Source organism: Lissotriton helveticus, chromosome 7 (genome assembly GCF_964261635.1).
Source record: "Lissotriton helveticus chromosome 7, aLisHel1.1, whole genome shotgun sequence".
In the NCBI taxonomy this organism is placed as follows: Eukaryota; Metazoa; Chordata; class Amphibia; order Caudata; family Salamandridae; genus Lissotriton; species Lissotriton helveticus.
In genome coordinates, this window is record NC_136068.1 from 1037054338 (window position 1) to 1037068386 (window position 14049).

A 14049-nucleotide genomic window follows, 5' to 3' on the forward strand; every position below is an offset into this window, starting at 1 on the left:
TATCTTCAAAAATATTGGATGTGGGTTCAAAGAGTGCTGTCTTGACCACCTCGTCGCCAAATTTATGTTACATCCAGAGAAAACAGGTGCAACAAAGTAGGTTAAAAGATGATTTATTCTCAGGAATAAGTACAGCACTCAAACTGCCAGAATGTCAATCTGTCAAGCTCCAGTCTTCAATTGACCAGCAGGAGTCCCAACACTCTAACATTGCTAAGCAACTAGAACACAGTTGAAAGATGCATAAAGCAACACTGCTTAAAAGATGCACATGCATTTCCAATTAACTAAGATAAAACAGTAAAACAAATAACACAAAATAATAGGATATAACACACTAGAAGCAGGGATGCGACGGATGATACCTCACCCCGACAATAACCAAGCTGGAGTTCAGAAGGTGAATGAGCAATAAAGATGCCCTTGAATTTTAATCTTGGCGCAAACGTCAAATGTTAGGCTCTGTCTTCTGACAGATTGCTGCTTATTCTTTTAAAATGTAAACTGGTATTTACTTTTCTGCCTCTAACTGCAAACTTGGAGGATTTTGTGATGGAAAGTGTGTCACAATCTTGCTGTGTGTGAAAGGAAAGTGCGATTAAACAGCCGAGGTAATGCGCCCACAAATTATATTGTTGCTTCCTGCTACTTTGGTGTCACCTCCGCTTTCATCATTGGATCCCAGTCTTTTGCTATCTAGATGTTGTAAAATAGACATGAAAGGTTTAGTTATGTCCTGATTAGGGTCACTTTCGGAAAGTCTTACAGAAACTACACTGTATGCATTCCTACCCGTTCTGGTCTGGCTTCTTAGAGGTTTATGGTGCTGTTCATTCGCACTTGCCAGAGATGCCGAAAGAGCTCTTTGGAGCTTCTAATTTAATTATGTGCTAAGAAATGTTTTATTGTGTACTATACTATTTTATTGATTCCTTTGGCCGTCCTGAGAGTTTGAACGTGATGCTAAATTCTGTGTGAAGTCTGTGCATTGCAACAAACGACTAGAGGTGCTGCTGAATTTTGCACAGCCCGCTGGCAGACTCCTGCAGGATTGTCACCATACTGTCTGTCTACCCCGTACCCTTCTAAAGACTTCTTAGAGCTTCTTGTAGGTGCAAACAAATCCAGCCCCCAAATAATGCTCGCTCATTTAACTGAGGCGATGAGGCTTTGAATGAAAGATGTGCATGTAAGAGACCACGAGACACCGAACTACAGATTGTAAATGTGCAAAGAACAAGAACAGCACTACTCTATTGTGGATTGCCTATATCTGAATGGCTTGAAACCTATGCAGAATGTAAAAAGAAAGCACTGCATAGAAACACACACAACCACGTACAACCCCCCACACACACACATACACAACCACACACCCCCACACACACAACTACAACCACACACACAAACACACACAACCACACACACAACCACACACACACAACCACACACACCCAACCACACACACAACCACAATTACACACACAACCACACACACAACCACACATACACAACCACAACCACACACACAAACACACACACAACCACACACACAACCACAATCACACATAAACACACACAACCACAACCACACACACACAAACACAACCACACACACACACAACCACACACACAACCACACACACACACAACCACAAACACAACCACACACACAACCACACACACACAACCACTCACACACACATACACAACCACACACACAACCACACACACAACCACACGCACAACCACACACACACAACCACACACAACCACAAGCACATAAACAACCACACACAACCAACCACACACAACCATACAACCACACACACAACCACACATACAACACACACAACCACACACACACAACCACACACAACCACACACACACCACAACCACACACACACCCACACACAACCACACAAACACAACAACCACACACACAACAACCACACACACACAACAACCACACACACAACAACCACAAACACAACAACCACACACACAACAAACACACACAACCACACACACACACAACCACACACACCACCACACACAACTGTAGAAGCTGAAATAGAAATAATAAGGAATAATACAAATAACACAAGTCTCTGGCAGCACAATGGTTAGCAAGATATATTGGGGAACAACAAATAATGCAAAGGTACATGCAGCATGGAGGCAGACAATATAAGTACTGAATGCCCAAAGATGTGACGTTGGTGACAGCTTTTATAGGCCAAAACGTACCAGAAAGATGGCTTCAACACAACCACATACACACACAACCACACACACAACCATACATACAACCACACACACACAACCACACACACACAACCACGCACACAACCACACACAACCACAACCACACACACAACCACACACACAACCACAACCACACATACAACCACATATAGAACCACACACACAACCACACACACACAACCACCCACACTACCACACCGTCAGTGCACACTTTCACCAGGCACAGACACCATCAGTCGTCAGTGCACACTTTCACCGGGCACACACACCACCAGCCGTCAGTGCGCGCTTTCACCAGGCACAAACACCACCAGCCGTCAGTGCACGCTTCCACCAGGCACACACCACCAGACGTCAGTGCACGCTTTCACCAGGCACACACACACCACCAGCCGTCAGTGCACGCTTTCACCAGGCACACACACACCACCAGCCATCAGTGCACGCTTTCACCAGGCACACACCACCAGCTCTCAGTGCACACTTCCACCAGGCACATACACCACCAGCCGGCAGTGCACACTTCTACCAGGCACACACACCATCAGCCATCAGTGCACAATTTCTACAAGCACAAATACCACCAGCCATCAGTGCACACATCAATTGTTAATGCATCCACAATTAACTATTGTAGCAATTGCAGTATGGCGCACTATACTTTTAAACATATTCATCTAAAGCGCAGCATGCCACCATTGCTACAAAAATAAATACATATTTTTTGGCCTAAAATGTATAGACTTTTGTTGCAATTGGTGTTGCAATATTTAGCAATGCCAATGGCTCAAACTTAATTAATGCGAGACCTATTGCATTGCAAATGCTTGTTTTAAAGGGGAATGATCATTTGTGGTGCTAGTATGCAATATATTTTGCGTGTTGGGGTTGAAAAGCAGTGCCTTAGCCGTTGATGGCCCTTTGTGCTATGAATAGGATTTTTAAAGTTGATCATTTGTCATCAGTAAACCAGTGAACAGCGTCTATGGCTGCTATGGCTGGTAGAATGTGGCCATGTAGATAAACATGATTTTCTTTGTAGATGTCAAACCAGACAGAAAGACCTAATGGTAGGATCCCTTTTTGCTGTTGGAGTAGACAAAGTGAGACCCTACAGTAGAGTCCGTTGGAATAATCCAGTGGTGCATGACAAGGAAGGTAGCCACATGCAGCTTCTGTAGAAATTCCGGATGAGGGAAGATTTGTCCTAGGGTCAGTTTGGACGGGCACGGTTTGTAACTTGGTTTACTTGTGGAGAAATTGGAAATACTAGAATCAGTGATCACTCCCATGTCTGTCACATTTGCTAATATCGTTGATAGTAATCCAAGTTTGGGTGCACTAAGTTTAAGGTTATATTGTTTCCATCTACTGGTCAATGGCTCAGAGACAGTGTTTTAAAATAGCAATCTAACGAGGGGGCAGATGGCCTTACCAACCGGTGTGGTGTATGGTTTGGTTCCAGTGGCTGCAAGATCTTCGAGCGCTCTTTATATCCCAGTCAGGATTTACACGCCAAGCTGAAAACAGCACTTCCGGCCATTCACCACCTTTGGGTTTCCCTGATCAGATCCAAAGAACATCATATATATATATATCGTGAGGCACTACAAGTCCCATAAGTCCCATCCAGGGCGTGCATCTAAGCAAGAAGGGGTGTGGTGCCTCAAGCGCTCCTTCATAACTGCCACAGCCTCTGAAGAGAAGTGGGGACACTTCGAAACGCGTCAGGCATCCAGGGCAGTTTGAACAGTTAAAGGATATCGTTGTGCTGGAGGCGTGCTTACCATTCAAGGCTCCTTGTGTGCAGCTGAGGTCTGGGTGCTCCTTTGTACGTTGGGTACTTCGGAGCTGGAATATTTACGCTGCGACCCATGCCGCGGAAGGAGCACCACCCTGAAAGAACCGGGGGCCATGCGGTCTTGACTACGGGCCGAGAACATGGGACAACAGCGTATGGATTTTGCACGAATTCCACACAACGAGGCCCATCTGTGGGCTTGAAAAGTTACCAACTGAACATTAGCGCAACGTGAGGCACTACAAGTCCCATAAGTCCCATCCAGGGTGTGCATCTAAGCAAGAAGGGGTGTGGTGCCTCAAGCGCTCCTTCATAACTGCCAAAGCCTCTGAAGAGAAGTGGGGACACTTCAAAACGCGTCAGGCATCCAGGGCAGTTTGAACAGTTAAAGGATATCGTTGTGCTGGAGGCGTGCTTACCATTCAAGGCTCCTTGTGTGCAGCTGAGGTCAGTGTGCTCCTTTGTATGTTGGGTACTTCGGAGCTGGAATATTTACGCGGCGACCCATGCCGCGGAAGGAGCACCACCCTGAAAGAACCGGGGGCCATGCGGTCTTGACTACGGGCCGAGAACATGGGACAGCAGCGTATGGATTTTGCACGAATTCCACGCAACGAGGCCCATCTGTGGGCTTGAAAAGTTACCAACTGAACATTAGCGCAACGTGAGGCACTACAAGTTCCATAAGTCCCATCCAGGGTGTGCATCTGAGCAAGAAGGGGTGTGGTGCCTCAAGCGCTCCTTCATAACTGCCAAAGCCTCTGAAGAGAAGTGGGGACACTTCGAAACGCGTCAGGCATCCAGGGCAGTTTGAACAGTTAAAGGATATCGTTGTGCTGGAGGCGTGCTTACCATTCAAGGCTCCTTGTGTGCAGCTGAGGTCCGGGTGCTCCTTTGTACGTTGGGTACTTCGGAGCTGGAATATTTACGCGGCGACCCATGCCGCGGAAGGAGCACCACCCTGAAAGAACCGGGGGCCATGCGGTCTTGACTACGGGCCGAGAACATGGGACAGCAGCGTATGGATTTTGCACGAATTCCACGCAACAAGGCTCATATGTGGGCTTGAAAAGTTACCAACTGAACATTAGCGCAACGTGAGGCACTACAAGTCCCATAAGTCCCATCCAGGGCATGCATCTAAGCAAGAAGGCGTGTGGTGCCTCAAGCGCTTCTTCATAACTGGCAAAGCCTCTGAAGAGAAGTGGGGACACTTCGAAACGCGTCAGGCATCCAGGGCAGTTTGAACAGTTAAAGGATATCGTTGTGCTGGAGGCGTGCTTACCATTCAAGGCTCCTTGTGTGCAGCTGAGGTCCGGGTGCTCCTTTGTACGTTGGGTACTTCGGAGCTGGAATATATATATATATATATACGTTTGCTTGAAATAAATTGCAAAACTAGTCACCAGTAAATAATTCAACAGCAGTAATTTGTTTAAAATTGTATCAAATGCGGATTGGACATTGTATACAGCAACAGCCCTTCAGCAAAAGCTATCTAAATGCAATAGCACATGGGTTTGGCCTCAATTCTAACCCACAATCGCAAAGGATGCAGGGGCATATTATCAAGAACGGCGTTAACAATTATCGCCGGTTTAGCGGCAGAAAACTGCAGCTAAAGCGGCGATAATGGGCTTGATAATATGCCCTTGAGAATTCCAATAGAAGTCCATCTTCTGGTGTGAACATGGGCTCCTATTGGATTTCTCCAGGGCATATTATCAAGCCCATTATGACACTTTAGCGGCAGTTTTCAGTCACTAAACCAGCAATACTTTTAGCACCGTTCTTGATAATTTGCCCCGCAGTACTGTCTGATGATCGATTTAATTTTCTCTCAATTAAATCCATATTGTATGGGAGTGAGATATTGCTCATTTAAATAATTACTCACAGAAAATCCCTATGCTATTAACTTATATTTTACAATGTTTTTTATACAGTCGCTCCATTCTATCCCAATTTGTTTTGCTGTGGTTACATTTATTCAGCAGTCAATTAAATAGAGAGAAACGTTTAGACGGGAGTAAGTAAGTAAAAATGTATTGTTTCTGATTAATTAAAACCATTACAAAAAATACAATGCGCATTTCATTAATAAAAAGTCTTAAAAGAGAGATCTTAATTAAAGGATATAACAGTTGTAAAATAAGGGTTTGAGAAGTGTCCATAGTTCCTTATGTTTTGTATGGGCCACCGACATCTTGGTTTGTTAATTTAAGCACCACTAATTTCAGGAATTTCACCAACTTCCCGTTTAGTGGCGGACGTCCTGGGTCGAAGCATGCAAGGACTGCTTGTCTCCGTGTGCGTATTCTATGTTCGTTAAAAGACGTTTTTAGAAGAGCTACTCTTTCCTCTTTCAACTTTGAGCAGGAGCATAGCAAATGTTCGATGTCTTCTTTCCCTGCACCGCATAACCTGCATGTTGTCCCACAGTTCCTTCTCAACCGTGGTTGTAGATGTGGTATGGCTGGTAGGATTCCTAGTCTATGTTTTAAAAAGTCTTCTTTTGATTTCCTGCAGTACCCCAGTCCAAAGTAAGCCTGTAACTTGGGTGATTTGTATGTACTCAGAGTCATCCAGGCGTGACGCCTATGGGCAAAGATGGCTTTGTCCTCTATGAAAGAGAGTCTCTTTATACTCTTATTTACTACTTGCTTAAATTGTGCGTGCGGTAGTAAGGTTTCCCATAGATCTTTTAGTCCTGTAATAACCTCTAAGTATTTTTTCCCCGGCATTTTGGAGCAGCTGCACAAATCTTGCCAAAGCTGATGGTTCAGTGTGCTCTCCGGTGAGTTCTTTATTTTGTACCAGCACTTAATGTACAATCCTCTCCTTGCTAACATTTGTTTCGTTAGTCCAAGTTCTAGCCGGATCTGGGCTTGTGAGGTGTAAAATGGCAGATTTAAGAGGAGTCTGTACGCTTTTGAAATGATTGTGTACAGCAGTTTCGTGTCTGTGCCTCTTAATGCTTCGCTGCCGTAAGTAATAGATGACTGTATTTTTACTTGGGCAACACGAAGCAATGGTAGGAGAGTGGGGCCAGTCAGCTTAGTTTCAAGTTGTTTAAGTGTTGTCGCAATCAGCATACCTTTTCTCTTTGTGGCCTCAAGGTGGTTTGAGAAGTGACCTCCTTTATCGACTATAATGCCAAGATATTTGTATTCAGAGCAGTTCGTAACGACCTGTGTTCCAAGGAGCCAAGAGTGCGACTTTTTGTTCCCAGTTATTGACAGTACTTTTGTTTTGTCAATATTTACTTCAAGTGAATACTCTTCAGCGTATCCATGCAATGTGTTAATGAGATGCTGCAGTCCTACTTTGGTGTGACTAACCTGGACCACGTCATCTGCATAGGGAGCTTAAGTGGCACATTATGAACTACCAATATCTGTACTGTTTTGGACTGCATCTTTTCACATTTAATAATTGCACCGTTGGGGGGGGGCGGAGCTTGCCGGCAACCTAGATGGCCGCCTGAGCCCACTGCTCCGCCATGCTTAATAAATTATCCTGACTTTATCCTGCATTAGAGCCACCAGATTGTGCGCTCTTTATCCCCCCCCCGATGCAACTACCCTCGGGGGCGACTGGAGCTGATCTTTTCTTGGAGCCTCGGCTGCCCTGGAACCGTGAGAATCGGCAAGGCAGTCCTCGCGCTGGAGGGCCGGGAAGCCGCGAGCCACAGTGAGGAGACAAGCAGAGGAGCGTGCTGCGACGTGCGGCTGCGGTAGGCGGAGACGTTTCAGTGCCCCGCGGGGAGGTCCGGTGTCGCTGCGGTGAACTTCGCGACCGGACTGCCAGGTGAGAAGGGGGGATCCTACATTGGAGCGGGCTGCTCCCCCCTTCCTGGCTCAACACCCCCTCTGAATCCCGCTCTCATACAGCCCGGTCCTTGCACTACGGGAGCGCCGAGGGAGGAGCTGCTGCCAGACGCGAGCCCGGAGGCGGAGTGCGGGAGGCCATTTTCCCGACATAGAATCTAAGGGAACCCAGCAGTAGTCGGCGAAACGGCCTGGGACCGCAGGACTACCATTGCGGAGGCTGCAGTTCACTCACACCACTCCCCCTGCTCAACAGCACGACGCTGGGACTAGAATCACAAACGGAGGGGGAAGCTGGGGGAATATAGCATTACCATAGGAGACGAGGCCTGCCTATGAGAGAGGGGCTATTTCAAATCCTCCACACTAGCGGCAGGTGGATTCGGGCACTTCCCCTCCTGTAGGACTGCATGCTAATAAAGACAAAAGGGAGGTACATAGTCACAGGGAGTGTGTGCTGTTTTGAAATCAAGTGTGCGTGGAACTGAGATTACACTTGGCTGAAAAAATTCCCATCAGCCCACCTTTGTGGTGGAAATTCATCATGGGGGATACGGATAATGTAATCCAAATCTCACCCAACCCATCTGTTGATGGTGTAGAGACAGGAACTCCGAGGTAACCGTCTAGCCACAGTGTATTTCAGACTGGTGCTGATAGGTGTGCAGTGCTTAGTGAAAAGAAGTGGTGAAAATATTAAAAATAACTACTAGAGCAGAAAATATGTTTAATGGGCACTGGTCTGGTGTTAAGGTTAAAACAAGCGCTAAATAGTCTGAAAATATAACTATGATATAGCGCGGTGCAATGTGGTGTGCATGCTAATAGCCTACCACTACTTTATTGGCACAACTTGATGTCTCCCTGACGTAGCTGAAACAGCGAGAACGACGTAGCCCTGGGGTGCCCTTCCAGCAAAGGGGAGCACAGAGCACAGATCCCGTAGTACAACTGGAGGGGAGGATTGGTCTAATCGACGCGGAGAGCGCCTTGCGACGCAGCACAGACACCCAGACGCCGGCATTCACCTGAGGAGACGTGGAGAGGCTCCTTGTGCCTTGAGGCGGAATCGATCAGACGACCTTGATCTAGCACTTCGGAACTGACCAGATAGAAGATATAGTGCCTGAGGTCTGGAGTCCTCCTCTAGTGCCAAATCGTTGAGGTGTATAATCGTATTGGGCTGACAACGACTACCCAAGATGGTGAAAGGCGACAAAACGCAGAGCAAACTGCCCTTTGCGCAGAGGAGATCGCAGTCGCAGGGAGCCCCTGCGGAGGAAAGGGTATCCACCAGGTCAGACGACGATCAAGCAGCAGGGCTAGACATCAAGACTATGCTGGTGTCCATGGAAAAGGGTCTGCAGACTAGCATCTCCTCGCTGGGCTCCAAGATAGACGCACTCACGTACAGGATGGACTGCATGGCGGAACGCCTGGACAAACACGCTGAGAGACATGATATGGCGGAGAGGAGGATGACGGAAGTGAAAGAAGCCCAGACGGAGTTGGACACGGGTCACAAGAAACTGGAGAAGATGATGCAAACGCTGCAAGACAAGACTGAAGATTTAGAAGCCCGTTCACGTCGCTGCAACCTGCGTATCACGGGCCTGCCGGAAACCACACAAACAGGCACTATGGAAATCTTTGTGGAGAAGCGCCTCACCACGCTCCTGGGGGAAGGGGTGTTCTCGACGATGTTTGTGGTTGAAAGGGCGCATCGCTCGTTGGGCCCGAAAGCGCGACCAGGGGCTCCGCCCCGCCCTATCATTGCCAAACTACTGAACTATCGAGACAGAGACACTGCCCTCAAGCTGGCCAGGGCCAAAACTTCACTTCAATACGAAGGGTTGGCGATATCACTGTACCCAGATTTTACGGCCAAAGTACAAGAGGCGCGTAAACACTTTCTCCCCCATAAGCAACGACTCCGAGAACTGGGGCTGGACTATGCAATGCTGTATCCGGCCAAATTGTGTGTGAACCGACAGGGCCACTCGCACATCTTCACTGACTCGCAGGCCCTACATCAAGCGCTGAAACGCTGGTCTCGGGAACGGACTGAAGGCAACACTGTGTTGCAGGAAGATGGTGAAGGCAGCAGTCGTCTGAAGGATCAGGACTGACCATGAAAGCTGAACAATGTGGTAAGAATAGCCAGTAACGTCTGGTCATCACCGTATGATGCTGCCTTTTTGAGAGACTTGATTGGGACCACTGCCAGGAAAGACTGAGATTGTTAGTTTTTTTTATATTGCTGCTCCGGTCATGGAGCGGGGGCCTGGGGGAGGCGAGGGAGGCCCGAGAGTTGAGGATACCACACTGGAAAAGATTGTTTAACCATGGCCGGGCACTCGACGATTTCTTGATGATGTGGGAGGTGTTTCGGGGGGGGAGACTGGGTACTGTGCGGTTTGCACAGAAAAGATGAAACCATGAGGTACTGTCGCTCGAATGTACCCTACTGTGGAGCATGGCGGTAGCGGGGTAGGGGCTTGCTAAAATGACGTGGCTACATCAATAGTGTCTGTACTGCCAGGCGACCTTGGCCCTCGCGCGCAACGCTCACCAAAGTTCACACTGTCCACGTTGGGAACTCAAGGATGGGGTTGGAGGGGAGGGATGGGGTACTGCAAGGCCAGGTTGGGGAATGTCTGCTGTGGGCTGGGGGAGGAGATGTTCAATTGTATTTCTGTTTTCCTGCATAGGAGTTGGGGGGGAGGTTTTGGGTCGCTGCATGCACACACTTTCCCCGGGAGGCTTGAGACGGGATTTGCCCTCAGATCGACGGGTAACTTGCAGAGATGACTGGTACGAGTCACGGTCCAACGTCATCAGAGACGGAGGTGCTCAGGGCCCTGACGTGGAATGTACGGGGATTAAATGACCACCGTAAGCTTAGGAAGGTCTTTAGTTACTTACAGCGCCAAAAGGTAGATTTGGCGCTCTTACAGGAAACACATCTGCCACTCACGAGCAAAATGTTCCTAAGCAGAAGCCTATTGAGTAACACCACAGCTGCTGGGTTCACGACGCACTCCAGGGGGGGTCCTTACATGGGTTAACCCTAGATCGAAGCTAACACTATCGCTGCTACACGCAGACCCTGATGGTCGCTTTGTGCTATCCAGATGCTCCGGGAGGGGACATGACCTAATTGTCGTTAATGTTTATGGCCCCAATTATGACTCTCCGTCCTTTTATAACAACCTAGCTCAACTTTCCCGCACTTACCCAACAACGCAGATGATTTGGGGAGGTGACCTTAACCTGGTCCTGAATCCGATGTTAGATAGATCAGCGGGCCCACTACGCAAACCCTCGGCAGCACCAATAGCGTTGCAGACAGAGCTACTAACTATAGGCTTAGAGGATGTGTGGAGACACAGACATGCAGAGCAGGGGGGTACACACACTACTCAGCATATCACAACATACACACCAGAATCGACTACTGGCTTGCGTCTTCCTCGATTTTGGGTCTTATCAAGGCTTGCACGGTACTTCCGCGTACACTTTCAGACCACTCGCCCCTACTGCTAGTGCTAGAGACGCCAGTTAAGAAAATCCCGCCATTCACATGGCGCTTCCCCCCATACTCGCTGCTGGACGAACACTTTCGAGGGGAACTCGCAGGGGAGATTGATGTCTTCTTCGAGACCAATATAGGCTCGGTTGATAGTTTCCTAACAGTCTGGGAGGCGTTTAAGGTCTTTATTAGAGGCGTGGCTATGTCAAAACACTCGAGCATCCTCAAAGCCATTCGCCAAAGGTTGCAACACTTAGAAAAGCAGCTAGCTGAACTTGAAAGGAGACATCAGGCGAGTCCTACCTCTGTAATAGAAGAGGACATCAAAAGACTAGTGGCGGAGTATAACGAAGAGGCTGACAAAGAAGTACAGCACATGGGGAAATATGCGACAGCAAGGCCTTATGGTGAGGTGGAACGACCGAGTTCGCTTCTAGCTAGGATACTGAAAGGCTCCAGAGAGCAGGCTCAGATTACTGAGCTGACAACTGCCATGGGCGGAATAGTCACGGATGAGGTTGAGATTGCACGGGAGTTCAGGAATTACTATTCAAATCTGTACTCTGCGGGCTCTGGGGACTGCTCAGACGATATTTCAGATTATTTGGAGCATATAAACTTACCTATGCTCAAGAACGCGGACCGCGAATTCTTAATGCAACCCATCAGTAAAGATTAAATCATTGATGCGTTGTCGAGCATGCGCTCAGGTAGCGCCCCCGGAACGGACGGGCTCACGGTGGGGTTCTATAAAGCGTTCCAGGATAAATTGATCCTGCACTTATCCACTCTATTTGACGAGGTTTGTGTGGAAGGAAGCATGCCCCAAACTATGAGGGAGGCGCTGATAGTCACCATACTTAAACCTGGCAAGCCCCGCAATGACTGCCGTTCGTACAGGCCTCTATCGCTACTTAATGTTGATGCGAAGCTGTATGCGAAGGTGTTGGCAACGCGCCTTGCGTTGCTAGCGCCACAACTGGTGGCCCCGGAGCAGGCGGGGTTTATCCCAAGCAGAAATCTCACTTATAATATCCGAACGGTGCTGGGCACTATACAACATGTAAGGCAAGATGCGAAAGCGATGGCGGTATTTCTTGACATGGAGAAGGCCTTCGACTCTGTCCGGTAGCCTTTCATGGTAAGAGTTTTGCGGAGACTAGGTTTGGGTGAACCATTTCTCCAAATGATAGGCGCTTTATATCACCAGCCAACAGCTCGACTTCGTCTGGGCAACCTTGTGTCTGACCCCTTTTTGATCTGTAGAGGAACTAGACAGGGCTGCCTGCTCTCGCCTCTACTTTACGCGCTTGTGGCTGAACCGCTGGCGTGTGCATTACGTGAGTATCACAACGCCGAAGGCATTAGCTTCCCTACGTATAAGATCATAATATCAACGTACGCGGATGACACTCTGCTCTACGTGCGTGACCCAGAGGTTAACCTAACATCAGTACTCAGAGAGGTAGTGCGCTTTGGGGCGCTCTCGGGTCTGAAAATCAACTGGGCGAAATCGGTTGCCTTTCCCCTGACTCCGGCAACATGCCAGTTTGACATGGAATACCCGTTACAATGGACACAAGAGTCTGTACGGTATTTGGGGATACAACTCCATACGGATCTGGAAATTCTCCTGAGAGAAAACTATGGAGTGGCTTGCAGTATATTGGAGGATGAGGTGGAGAAATGGTGCAAATTATCTTTATCCCTTATGGGGCGAATAGCCATCATGAAAATGGCGGTGCTGCCTAGATTTTTATTCCTGTTTAACGCCATTCCGATGGTCCTATCCAAAGTTTTACTTCAAAACTCTTACACAACTTTTACTTAGACTGGCATGGGGAGACAAACAGCCCAGAGTGAAATGGACCACCCTCACGCTTCCATACGAGATGGGCGGACTGGGTGGGCCTGACCTGGAGTTGTATTACAGGGTAGCTCAAGCTGCCCACCTGCATACGTGGATACACGGTGACTCAATGATTCCACATATACGCATGGAACGCCTCTTTGCAGACCCTCTCCCGCTTCCAGCCATAGTATTCAAACCGATGGAACGCAGGACGGGCATTTTAGATTCCCTCACTGCAAGAACCATGCATGGCACCACCTCTTACACGCGCAGGATTGTGCTTTATTATATTCACCTGCCATGCCCATTGAATGGAAGCTTTGGCTGACGCCGCTTGCAGAACGCGGAGTCACGCAGGCACTACAGAAGGTGGGCATTGTTCGGGCGGGTGACTTGTTTGCGGAGGGCAAAGTGAAAACGTGGGATGAAGTGGTAACTGACCTTGATGCGGCATCGCTGTTAACCCGATTCCAATTTCATAGGGCGCGCAGCGCCCTGCTGGAGCTTCTTGGCTCAGACATGTTGGAACCGCCAGAGATTAGGGAACTCACACATGTGATCAAAACGAGCTCCCCCCGGAAATTAATCACGATTCTGTATAGGATGGCTATGTCGCATAGACAGCAACAACTCTCAGCAGCTAGAAAAGCCTGGCAGAGGGATCTGCAGATAACGATAGATGATGGTATGTGGCGTTATTGTTGCACAAATACTAAGACACTGTCACTGAATGGCAGGCATAGGCTGATACATTTTAAGTACTTA